Here is a 14,165-nt window from a genome sequence, read left to right as displayed (position 1 = left end):
ATAAGGTTTATCCTTAACTGTGTTATTTTCATTAACCTTTTCAACTACCGGTTCTTTTTCCTTATCTTGATCAGGTTGTGGTTCTTGTGGAGTAGGAATAGTTTCATCAGAAGTTACAGGTATTTCAGGTGGTTTAAGTGTTGTACCACTTCTTGTGGTAATGGCTTTAGCTGTTTCATTCCGGGGGTTAGCGTTTGTATCACTAGGTAGACTTCCCAGTTTTCTTTCACCTATTAATCTTGCTAGGTTACTTACTTCTTGTTCCAGATTTTGAATAGAAGCTTGTTGATTTCTAAATGCTTGAGCATTTTTTTCATTAGTTTGTTTTTGAGATGTGAAAAACTGCGTTTGAGTTTCAACTAGCTTCGTCATCATATCTTCTAAATTCGGCTTTTTATCATCGGTTTGTTGTGGTGGTTTGTTTTGAAAATTCGGTCTTTGCTGATTGTAAGTATTATTGGATACTTGTTGATTGCTAGGACCTTGTTGGTTGTTGTATGGAATATTTCGGTTATAATTCTGGTTTTGATTGTAAATCGGTCTTGGCGGTTGATAATTATTCTGATAATTATTTCCAGGCCTTTGGTTTATGTATGAAATATTCTCTCTTTGTTCCATTGTTAATTCAATACTGAGACAATCTTTTGTCAAATGTGGTTCTCCACACTGCTCACAACTAATTCGTATTGAGTGAATATCTTTAGTCATCTTTTCCATTCGTCTCTCCACAGCATCTATCTTTGCGGAAATGGAATCTAAGTCATGGCTAGAATCGGCTCTAGCTGCTTTAGATGATCTAATGATATCTTTTTCTTGGTGCCACTCATGTGAGTGGGAAGCAGTGTTATCAATAATTTTGTAAGCATCAGTTTCGGTTTTCTTCATAATAGAACCACCAGCTGCTATATCTATGTCTTTTCTTGTAGTGATGTTGCATCCTTGGTAGAATATTTGTACTATTTGACAGGTGTCTAAACCATGTTGCGGACATCCTCTTAATAACTTTCCATATCTTGTCCACGCCTCATATAGAGTTTCATTTGGCTTTTGTGTGAACGTAACAATTTCTGCTTGAAGTCTTACGGCTTTAGATGCAGGAAAGAATTGTTTAAGAAATTTGTCAACTAAAACATCCCATGTATCGATCGCCCCTTCAGGTAATGATTCCAACCAATCTTTGGCTTCTCCCTTTAAAGTCCAGGGAAATAACATGAGATATATCTGTTCATCCTCCACTTCTCGTATTTTAAATAGTGTGCAGATCCTATTAAAGGTACGTAGATGTTCATTTGGATCTTCCTTCGGCGCACCACTAAATTGGCATTGATTAGTCACCATGTGTAGAATTTGTCCTTTGATTTCTTAATCTGGCGCATTAATGTCTGGATGAGTAATTGCGTGACCTTGGCCAGTGCGTTTAGCTCTCATTCGGTCTTCCATACTTAAAGGTTCCAGATTCTCCATAATTGAATTTGTTGAATCGGTATCACTAGATGATTCTGATTTAATGGTTCGTTCCTCAACAATCTCTGTTTGAATGATTGGTGGTTCCGGAGGAAAGTTTAGTGGTTCATGATCTACGAACCGTTCCTGAATATTCTCCGGATTCTCAATTGTGAGGTTGGGTTCAAAAAATGGATTATCGGAAATTTGAACTGAAGTATTTGGTCTACTGGATGACGATTCTAAAGAAAAATCAACGACGGTTATATTTGCTAAATGTCTTGATCTAGTTACAGGTGGTGAACGTACAAAAGGTGATGAACGTCTTGCTCGGTGCATTCACTGAATATCCTATTAGTTTTTAAAAAGGAAAGAAAAATTATAATAAGTTATCCAATTAATAGACTTTTCTGATTTTGCCCACGTTTCGAATAGCCAAAAGATGCAGCAGAGGGGCAGGATTCGTTTGGTCTCAATATAATTGAGGACTGTTTGGCTCCAATAACCCGGTCCACGTACAAATCCAACTATTACTACGAACCAGAAAATTTTGATGTCTATCAATTTAACCACTCAAAATAAATTTTCGTAATTTTAAGAAATTTAGATAAGAAGTAGAAAAAATTCTAAGTCCTTAAAAACTAGAATGGCGAGAAATAAGAGAGAAAAAGAGTTCGTCGCAAAAGGTCGAAAAAGAAAAAATGGTTGAAAAATAAAAGGTGACGGAAAAATAAAAGAAACTTATAAAAACTTAAAAATACTTGACTAACCTAACCTTATTACTACAACTAACTTAAAATTATAATCGCAAATTGAAATTACTAATTGGAATGATAATTGATACATAGTAAAAGGTCTAAAAATATTAAAGCTTACAGGAAAAACTAAATCCCAAATGGAAATAACTTAAAAAGAAACTAAAACTTAAAAAGGCGTCGCAAAATTTTAAAGTACCTAAATCTTAGTCTAAAGAAAAAGCACTTAAGGAATTCTACGGCAAAGCCTAAAAATATAGGAGTAAAAATGACTATGGCAAAAACTAAGTTTAAAATTAAATATGAGCTAAAAAATACAAATATTACGCTACAATGATTAAAAAGGGACAAAATATAAAAATATATAAAAAGTTGTAAAAAGTACAATTTTTATAAAAATATTATTTTTATATTATTTATTTAATAAAACTACTAATTTTACAATTTAATTAAAACTAATTAATACTAAATACATAAATTAAATAAAAAGTAAAAGTAAAAATAAAACTAATAATAATAATAATACATAATTAGGGTTTAATAATAATTATAATTAATAATAAACCGTAATTAATGCTGGTTTAGGGTTTTTTGTCGCCTGTCAGAGAAGCTCCGCGAGTCGCGGCATTTATTGCATCAAACCCCGCGAGTCGCGGAGTTTCAAATTTCAGCTGACAGGTTTCAAATTCGACGCGTTTTTTCTTTATTTATTTATTTTTTTTTTATTTTCTATTTTCTGTTTTTTCTATAAATAAAAGATATTTAATAAAATTTATATTATTATAAATTAAAATAAAAATAAAGAAACTTATAAAACTTAAATATTTAACAAAATCTTAAAAATACTTATATTTTTGTTTTTCTTTTTATATTTTTGAATATTTAAAACGTATTTTTACAAAAACGAATTTTTAATAGAAGTAAGCTAAAATTTTTTTTTTTTTATATATTAGCGTTGCGCTTCCGGCGTTTAAGAGTGTCCCCGGCAGCGGCGCCAAAAATACTTGATGTCAAAGCAGAGGGGTATAAAATACTATTAATTTTTTTAGCAGAAAACACTATTAAATACGATACAATTTTACACAAGATATTTATTTATTTATAGAATGGATATACTTAAACCTTGCTACAACACTTATAGGCAGTGTACCTAATCGTACAGTAGTGTAGTTTTTAGTAAGTCCAGTTCGTTCCACAGGGAAATCTTTAAACAAAGCTCAACGCTATATTAGTTTACTTTTATAAAAATACAAATATATATATAAGTAATATTATTATTATAAAGGGGGGTTTTTACCGTTTAATGACCGGTTTGTCGATTTTAAGACTTTAGTCGCAGTTAAAACCTAATGTAAAATATAAAATAAATAAAGACTTAATTTAAAGCGTAAAATAAATAACGATAATGAAATTGCGAATAATAAAAGTGCGATAAAATAAAAGTGCGATTAAATAACAATAAATAAAAGTGCGATAATTAGAAGTGCAATTAAATATAAAATAAAGGAAATTAAATATGAAATAAAAGAATTATGCTTATTTAAACTTCCGTAATCATGATGTTTGACGTGTTGATTTTAGTTTTATTCCCATGGGTTAATTGTCCTTTGTCCTGGATTATTTAATATGTCCGTCTGGTTTTCGTCCATAACAGTCCATCAGTCATAAATATAAAGTGCGAGTGTCCTCATCAAATTATTATTATACCCGAAGTTAAATATTCCAACTAATTGGGGATTCGAATTGTAACAAGGTTTTAATACTTTGTTTAATGAATACACCAGGTTATCAACTACGTGTAAACCAAGGTTTTACTACTTTGTTAACAATTACACCAATTACCCTTGAATGTAATTTCACCCCTGTTTTAATTATTCTAGTGGCTATTAATCCATTCCCGTGTCCGGTTAAATGAACGATTATTCGTACATATAAATACCCCGTCCATCGTGTCCGATTGAGTGCATATGGTAATTTATAGGGACGCCCAATTGTAAATCTTTATATTAACATTAACAAACTTTCATTTAGTTAAACAAATATAAAGCCCATTAATAGCCTATAGTCTAATTTCCACAAGTGTCGTTCTTTTGTCCAAACCCCAATTATGGTACAAAGCCCAATTACCCAATTTTAGTAATTAGCCCAACATCATGATTACTTCATTTTAAATAAGCATAATAATAACTTAGCTACGAGACATTAATATAAAAAGGTTGAACATAACTTACAATGATTAAAAATAGCGTAGCGTTACACGGACAGAATTTCGACTTACACCCTTACAATTTTCGCTAACATACCCTTATTATTAGAATTATAATTAAAATTAAAATTAAAATATAAATTATATATATATATATTTTACGTATATATGAGAGAAGAGAGAAATAGAATATGAAAAATGATCAGAATTCGGTTTGCTTTATAGCCAGAGTTGATTTTTGGGGCTCCGCGACTCGCGGTGAAAACCTCTTCAAACTCCGCGAGTCGCGGAGAATGTATTTACAGCTCACACCCTTGGAGTCTTTCTCTGCCGACGGTTTATAATATATATATATATAATATATATATAATTAATATAATTAATTATATATTATATTATATTTATATACATAGTTAACTTGTAATTTTTAGTCCGTTGCGTCGAGCGTTAAGAGTTGACTCTGGTCCCGGTTCCGGATTTTCGAACGTCCTTGCGTACAATTTTATATTTTGTATTTTGCGTTTTGAATCTTGTACTCTTGTAATTTCGAGACGTTTCTTATCAATAATTGGAACCTCTTTGATTGTCTTTTGTACTTTTGAGCTTTTTGGTCGTTTGCGTCTTCAATTCGTCGAATCTGTCTTTTGTCTTCACCTTTTATTATTTAAACGAATATCACTTGTAAATAGAACAATTGCAACTAAAAGCTTGTCTTTCTTGAGGAATAATGCTATGAAATATATGTTCGTTTTTAGCATTATCAGTCTTCTATTTCTTATTTATACAGCTAAATGACGAATAATCACTTCATCAACTCTGAAACCAACATTTCCTGTAACTACTGGACTGCAATTCTAGAGAGACACACTTTGTGGCCTGCTCTAAACTCTACAGTCAGTGTACCTGTAACAGATCTGGAGCTACTTAACAGAACAATTAGGTTTATGGAAGCTACACAACCTACTGCTGAAAATCCAGAGGGAACACAAGCTCGTTTTGAATTTCAACTGAGAGGAGTTCAAGGGAGGAGGAGTATCACTAAGGCTGATTTCAGGAGGATATTCAGACTTCCTGTTGTGCAGAATGCTCCTGCTTTTCCTGCTACTCAGCAGATGATGTCATCTGTCTTCGATCTTGGTTATGTTGGAGCCCGCAATGTTCCTCCGGCTAAGTTTCAGAAGAAATATCTGCACTCAAGGTGGTATGTAATCTTCTCAATCATCAACAGATGCTTGCTGATGATAAGGAGTGGATCCGACAGCCTGACTGTGCCAATGCTGAAGTTGTTCTACTCTTTCATAAGAGTAGAATCTCCTGACTATGCAGAACTAATATGGGATTTGGTTCAAGCTCAAGTTGATAAGCCAAGGGGTTCATACATCCCTTGCGAAAGGTTTTTCTGTATCTTTATCCATGATGCTATAAATGCTTGCAGAAATGCAAATATATTTGTACCAGGTACACATGGATTACAGATAAAACAACTTGGAGAGCTGAAGATGAATACCCCGATGGTATCTGATAATCAATTCACTGCGCCGATTTCAAATTGGCTAGTGAGGCTAGCTGAACCCCAAGACGTTCGTATGCGTTCTTATTTTGAGGCTGTAGGAATACCTCTTCCGAACCCGGTACAACAAGAACAAGTTGAACCCGCCGCAGTTCTAGCCCCAGAGGTTGTAGAGAAACCTGTAGTACAACCACCTGGACCAGCTAATCCTCCACTTAGGGTGAACCTTAAACGATCTAGGGTAGCACACCAAGCTCAACCCGTGAGGATCAGGGAACCTAGTCCAACTAGGATTGAACCAACCCTTTCCACAACACCCGAAGTGAGCAGTGACACCGATACTTTAGCAACATCATCTGAATCGTGTCCCGAACATTCTCCTAAGAGAACTCGATATATACCTGATGAGATGATTCAGACTCAGCCAACCCAATGAGTAACTAGATCTAGGACTTCGACACCTATCGTCTGCCAAACAGTTACTACAACCGTTGGTGATACGGACCAAGACCTAGAACCAATTAGGTCACCCTCACCCATTTTCGTATCACATCCAATAATAACAGTAAGCCCTACGCTAAATGAAGCGCAAGCTTCAGTAGGCAAGAGATTTAAACGCACAGATGGTACAAAGACCACTAAGCCCATCCAATCTAAACAGGACTTAATAATAAATCCTACAAAGCAAGGTGCTTCAGCATCTAAGGAAGTAAAGTCTTCCTCTGCAGTAAAGTCTGCATTGACTCAATCGATTGAGGAAACTCAATCATTGAAGTCCAGAACAGCCGAAGGGGAGCCAAAAAATCTTGAAAAGGCACCCTGCGTATTGGCTGGAAATCCTCCTGTGCCTCAACGTACAACGGGGTCTCGAGGTCCGGCTTATCTTGATGAGGGAGATCTGCCGCGTCCCATGGAAATGAGTCAACATGACAATCCTTCGGGATATTTATCAGACTTCCAGCAGACTGATCCCTTGGTTCATGAAAGTGATCCATTGGATCAAACCACTTCTCTTCCAGATTCTGAATCTCGGGGTCTGGAGGAAGAGTCCTTAACTGAAAGAGATTTTCCACCTCATGGTATATCAACGATTTCAGGAGTCAGAGATAGCAATATCTCTACGAGAGCTAAACCGACGGGTAGTTCTGCTACTCTCTCAGAGTCCCATGAGACTAAAGTCATGGAGGCGGATGCTTCGAAAGAAACTTCACCGGTGACAACTCCGGTTGTTTCCCAACCTCCATCAGAAGGGGATATCATGAATCTGACTAATAGTATGTACAGCCCTACATATAAGAATAATACCGCATAATCATCCTTACCTGCCCTCACAGCAACTCAAACACTTCCATCGACATCGCCTTCAACAGATGCTGCTGCTTTTGTTCATGGTTACACCGTTGTTTCACCAATTGGGTCACCTTCTCGGATTTCAAATAGATATAGATTACAGTATCTCTCTGACAATGAGGTGGAGGAGCTCTATCTTGCTGAGTTTGCTAAACGGACTGATCTTGATGAAGTTCGTGAGACTATGATGATTTATCTTGAACAAGCAAGGATAGTGTATCCTTTCTCTCCATGCAAGTCACCTGGACCAATTCACATGCCTGATCATGATGATTTCGATCCCAACAATCTTCATGAGGGGGAGAATAGACAAAGTGGTCATCGGTCCAGTGGTTATGAAGCTAGTACATCTAGTCAACAGAAGGATAAAGATATTGTTGATATATCTGATTTCGGTAGTGATGAAATTGAGGAAATCCTGTGTGAAAGTTTTCTAGATGAATCAGAAAGTCAGAGAGAGGGTGACTCAGGGATGTTAATGATTATGGATACAGCTGATCAATCAGAGAATAAGTCATCTCAAGAGAACAATCAAAACTTTGACAACATTGAAGATATGTTGAAGGGGTCATCGAGTGTCGCCAATGAATTCAATGGTCAACAATTTGTTAACTTGACATCTCCAACTGATGAATTTGGAATACACTTTGAAAAGGAGATTTTCTCTAATGGCAAAGAAGATACTACGACTCCTCCTGATTTGAATGTTCCATTTCAAACTGCAGAGATTGTTCTTGAGCGTGATGCTGATTACCAACTAAGTGAGGATGAAGAGAAAAAGATTCTTCGTTCACCATTCATTGAACAACAAGCATATAGAATCTATGGTGATTCTGATCTTGTCCTTTCTGCATCAATGAGTGTTCTGGGTGCATGGAAATATCATAAGAAGCCAGAATATCTCAAAGCTTATCTGAGTGTTCGCAATAAATTCAAATTGAAGAATGAAGAGAAACTTCAAATTTAGCGGAATTCAGAGATCAAAAGCATAAATAAGATTTTGATGATTAATAAGGATGAAGTGAAGATGCCATTGTTTCAAGTTACAAGAATGGATGATGAGGATTATCAGTTTTCAGAAGCGAATTTTGATAAACTGAAGATGAACGACATTATTTTCATTTACAATTATTTGATTAACTTAAATGAATCTGCAATAACTTATCATGCTACTGCAATGAAGGTAGTCTACAGGTTTATTCTTGATTCGATGAGATGGATGTCTGTTCATGATTTTCAAATGGGATTGGAATCTGGACACAAAAAGCTCGGAATCAAACCGCCAAATCAAGTGATTGAAGAGCTAAGATACATGTCCTTACTTGAAGTGAGCGACTGTCCATATGGGTTTGCATTTGTTAAATCTCACTATACAAAGATCTTCATCAGAGTCTCAGATTTCAGAAGATACTCAGACGGAACGTTGATGCATACTTTCAAATACATGAGATGGAGACTGATCAATAACTCCTATTCAACTAAAGATAATGAGATTGTCAAGTACATTCTCACAAGATTGAAAAGTCGTCTCAAAACAAGAGTGAATATACGAAGATATGAGAATCTCAAAGGATTCAAATCTAAAGTTCACTTCAAAGGAACAAAGTTCCTTTAGATGTTTTCGATAGGATTATATTGTAAAGTTCACATTTAACAATAAGGGAGAGATTGTTAGGACCCCGAAGTTGTATAGTGTTAATGTGAATTAAGCTTAAATGAAGGTTCCTTAGAAGAGGGCTATATAAGGAACCTAAGTAGTCCTAATTAGATAGCCATTGTATTGTAACTAAGTTCTAGAAGCTAAGGAATGTAATTTTACCGATTCTCTCTCATACCGAGTCTTCTTCCTACATACCGAATCTCACTCTATCTTATCATTTCTCTCAATCTCATCATGATCTGACCTATCATTGTTCCAGATTTTGGATAGAAGCTTGTTGATTTCTAAATGTTTGAGCATTTTGTTCATTAGTTTGTTTCTGAGATGTGAAAAATTGCGTTTGAGATTCAACTAGCTTCGACATCATATCTTCTAAATTTGGCTTTTTATCATCGGTTTGTGGTGGTTTATTTGGAAAATAGGTCTTTGCTGGTTGTAAGTATTGTTAGATACTTGTTGATTGCTAGGACCTTGTTGGTTGTTGTATGGACCATTTCAGTTATAATTCTAATTTTGATTGTAGTTTAGTCTTGGAGGTTGATAATTATTCTGATAATTATTTTCAGGCCTTTGGTTCATGTATGAAACATTCTCTCTTTGTTCCATTGTTTGTTCAATACTAAGACAATCTTTTATCAAATGTGGTCCTCCAAACTGCTCACAACTAATTCGTATTGTGTGAATATCCTTAGTCATCTTTTCCATTCGTCTTTCGAAAGCATCTAACTTTGCGGAAATGGAATCAAAGTCATGGCTAGAATCGGCTCTAGCCGCTTTAGATGAACGAACAATATCTTTTTCTTGATGCCACTCATGTGAGTGGGAGGTAGTGTTATCAATAATTTTGTGAGCTTCAGTTGCGGTTTTCTTCATAATGGAACCACCAGCTGCTGTGTCGATGTCTTTTCATGTAGCAACATCGCATCCTTGGTAGAATATTTTTACTATTTGATAAGTGTCTAAACCATGTTGAGGACATCCTCTCAACAACTTTCCAAATCTTGTCCACGCTTCATATAAAGTTTCATTTGGCTTCTGCGTGAACGTAATAATTTCTCCTTGAAGTCTCACGGCTTTGGATGCCGGAAATAATCTTTTAAGAAATTTCTTAACTAAAACATCTCATGTGTCAATCGCTCCTTTAGGTAACGATTCTAATCAATCTTTGGCTTCTCCCTTTAAAGTCTAGGGAAATAACATGAGATAGATCTGTTCATCCTCAACTTCTCTGATTTTAAATAAAGTACAGATCCTATTAAAGGTACGAAGATGTTCGTTTGGATCTTCCTTAGGCGTACCACTAAATTGGCATTGATTAGTTACCATATGTAGGATTTGTCCCTTGATTTCATAATCTGGCGCATTAATGTCTGGTTGAGTAATGGCGTGACCTTGGCCAGTGCGTGTAGCTCTCATTCGGTCTTCCATACTTAGAGGTTCCTGATTTTCCATGATTGAATTTGTTGAATCTGAATTACTCGAGGATTCTGATTTAATGGTTTCTTCTTCGACAATCTCTGGATGAGTAATTTGTGGTTCAGGAGGAATAATTAGTGGTTCAGGATCTCTGAATTGTCCCTGAATATCCTCCGGATTCTTAATTGTGATGTCGGGTTCAAAAAATGGATTATCGAAAATTTGAGTTGGAATACTCGGTCGACTAGATGACGATTCTAAAGAAAAATCAACGGCGACAATATTAGCTAGATGTCTTGATCGAGTTACAAGTAGTGAATGTATGAAAGGTGGTGAACGTTTTGCTCGGTGCATTCACTGAATATCCTATTAGTTATAAAGATTAAAATTATTAAACTTATCAAATTAATAGACTTTTCTGATTTTACCCACATTTCGAATAGCCAATAGATGCAGCAGGTAGTGAGGACCCTTTAAATTGGAAGCCCACAACTCGCCACTAACAAATCCAACTATTACTACGAACCAGAAAATTTTGGATGTCTATCAATTTAACCGCTTAAAATAATATTTCGTCGAAATTTAAAGAAAACTAAAGAAAATTCTATGTCCTAAAAACTAGAGCGTAGAAATGAGAAAGAAAAAGAGTGCATCAAAAAACGTCGAAAAATAATAATAAGAAAGTAAAGCGTCAAAACTTAAAAGGTATAAAAATTACAAATTAAAGATTGCGTCTAAAGGTATTAAAGCTTAAAGGAAATCTATATCCAAAACGGCAATAACTTAATTAGGCACTAAAATCTATTTAAATATTAAAACGATAAGCGATATCGTAAAATTCTAAAGCATCTAAATCTTATTCTAAAGAAAAAGTACTTAAAGGATTTTACGGCAAAACTTAAAAATCTAGAAATAAACAATAACTATGGCAAAAACTAATTTTAAAACTAATTACGAACGATAAATATAAACTACGTACTAAATAATAAAAAGATACAAAAATGATAAAATTACTTATTTTTATAAAAATATTATTTTTATATTATTATTTTATAAAAGTATTAATTTATTTATTAATAAAACTAATTAAAACTTAAAAATACAAAAATAAAACTAAAACTAATTATTATTTAATTAAAACCCTAATTACTAATTAATTAATAATAATTATTAATAAACCTTAACCCTAATTCATCGGTCAAAGGTACCAGACCTGTCAAATCACTCATGCGACCACATGAGGTTTCTTTGTTCTGGCCATGCGATCTCATGGCTTCGGGTTCCAAGCCAGAAGTTTGGGCTGCTACAGTACGGCCCGTATTCAGTTTTACTTATTTTTTTTTTCTTTTGATTTTTAATTTATAGAAATAAAATAATTTAAATAAAACTTATAAATTAAAAAAAAAATTTACTTATTAGTTTTTATAAATTTTAACAATAAATAAAAATATAAACTTTTTTAATTTAACTAAACTTTAAAAATATAGATATATATATTTTTTTCTTTTTCTTATTTTTATATTTTTGTTTTTAATATTTAAAACTTATGTAAATATATTTTTACAAAAATAGCTTAAAATTTTTTTTATTATAGCGTTGTATGGCGTCCCCGGTAGCGGCGCCAAAAATACTTGATGTGTGCGAGGTGTAGTACGAAATAGATTATATTTTACTACGAAATACTATTAAATACGATACAATTTTACACAAGTTATTTATTTATTTATAGAATGGATATACCTAAACCTTGCTACAACACTTATAGGCAGTGTACCTAATCATAGAGTAGTGTAGTTTTTAGTAAGTCCGGTTCATTCCACAGGGAGCTGGCTAAGTTTAACGCTATATATATATATATATATATATATATATATATATATATATATATATATATATATATATATATATATATATATATAAGTAGTATTATTATTATTATAAAAGGGGGGGGGGGGTTTACCGTTTAGTGACCGGTTTGTCGATTTTATGTCTTAAGTCACAATTAAAACCTAATGTAAAATATTAAATATAAATATAACTTAATTTAAAGCGTAAAGTAAATGACGATAAATAAAAGTGCGATAAATAAAATTGCAGTAATTTAAAGTACGATAAATAAAATGACGATAAATAAAAGTACGATGAGATATAAATTAAAAGAATTATGCTTATTTGTGATGATCGCTCCAAATCCATATGGACGAACACGTCATTCATCGATTTCATTGCGAGGTATTTGACCTCTATATGATACGTTTTGTAAACATTGCATTCTTTTGAAAAGGCACACCATAAATGAATATTTAAATCAAAGGTTTTTGACATCTGATGATTTCTACATATAAACAATCACCGTAAATAATAGTTTACAATAGTAATTCCGTTGACAATGCAGTCAAAATAAGATACATGGTGATGATTTGGTGAATGCAACGTTTCCTTGATAAATATGCCATGTAAGACTCCATGCACATAGCTTGTCTAACATATAAGCAAACAGCGAAAGACTTCTAGGGAACCTGAGAATAAACATGCTAACAAATGTCAACACAAAGGTTGGTGAGTTCATAGTTTTAGTGTTTCGCATAATCTGTATATAAAGGTGGATCACAAGATTTCAGTTGTTCAATCCAGAAACGTTTATCAAAATATTCTACGAAATTGAGCACCCTGGTAACTAAACTTAACGTATATATAATTTGTACCCTTTGTATAATCATCTTAAAAATACACGCAAACCAACGTGTACGCTTCTCAAATAGTATACGTCCGTTAAAAGGCTAGTGCTCTAGCTCGGACGGGGATATCAAGCCCTATGGATCCATATACTACTACTCGCGCCCACCAGTTCTTATAACTGTCAGTTACTAGTTACCAAAGCTAAGGGATTTTTGGTTCAAACTCAGTGTAGAATTTAGTATGTACTTGTATCCATTGTGTTTAAAATAAAGTGCATGTATTCTCAGCCTAAAAATATATATTGCAAAAGCAATTAAAAAGGGGGCAAATGAAACTCACGCATATAAATATTGTATATCGGTTAATAAAGCATTTGCATGTATTCTCAGCTCAAAAATGTAGAGAGTAAAAGGGATCTTATGAAACTCACCTTAGCAGCATATAAAGTTGTTCATCGTAATGTGACCGAAACTCGGATTACCAAATAATCGTAGATCTCAACGTATCAATATTGTGATTCAATATTTCAGAAAAGTACGTAGACGCAACAGAGATGATAAACACTAGGTTTGACTCACAAATATACCTCCGAACATTACCCATAACCTCCTTGGCAATAACCCATAATTTCCTTAGCTCTATCCCGCTTGAAAACCATTTTGAAAGTGACACGCTCATAACCTCGTCGTAGTATTTTATGTATAATACTAATTAATAATATTAATAATAATATTAATCTTAATAATAATAATAATAATAATAATAATAATAATAATAATAATAATAATAATAATAATAATAATAATATAAATAATAATGATACAGAGATAGATAGTAGATATGTGTGCTGAAATGAAATGAAATCGCTCGAATTTATAGATGTGGCCTAGATATGACTGCCATGCGATCGCATGGCTTTACAGCCCATTTCCCATGCGATCGCATGGGATGGGTTTACAGCTCACAATGTTTTGGCCTCTAGTTTATCGACATATTTTAATATAATATTTATAATATATAATAATTTATATAATTAATTATATATTATATTAAATTCACGTGCATAGTTGATTTGTAATTTTAGTTCCGATAAGTCGTACATCATCACTCGACTTATGTCCCGGTTCCGGTTTTTCGAACGTCCTA

The 14,165-nt window shown here is 33.6% G+C and overlaps 1 non-coding gene across 1 annotated transcript; it reads left to right on the top strand.

The window, feature by feature from the left end:
* The first annotated feature begins 9,885 nt into the window (after positions 1-9,885).
* Positions 9,886-9,992, top strand: LOC139873957 (small nucleolar RNA R71). Its single transcript, XR_011767666.1, has one exon. It is a non-coding gene; the product is annotated as a small nucleolar RNA R71 (small nucleolar RNA).
* Positions 9,993-14,165: the final 4,173 nt, after the last annotated feature.

This window comes from Rutidosis leptorrhynchoides, chromosome 10 (assembly GCF_046630445.1).
Source record: "Rutidosis leptorrhynchoides isolate AG116_Rl617_1_P2 chromosome 10, CSIRO_AGI_Rlap_v1, whole genome shotgun sequence".
NCBI classification, from domain to species: Eukaryota; Viridiplantae; Streptophyta; class Magnoliopsida; order Asterales; family Asteraceae; genus Rutidosis; species Rutidosis leptorrhynchoides.
This window is presented reverse-complemented; position numbering and strand designations above follow the sequence as displayed.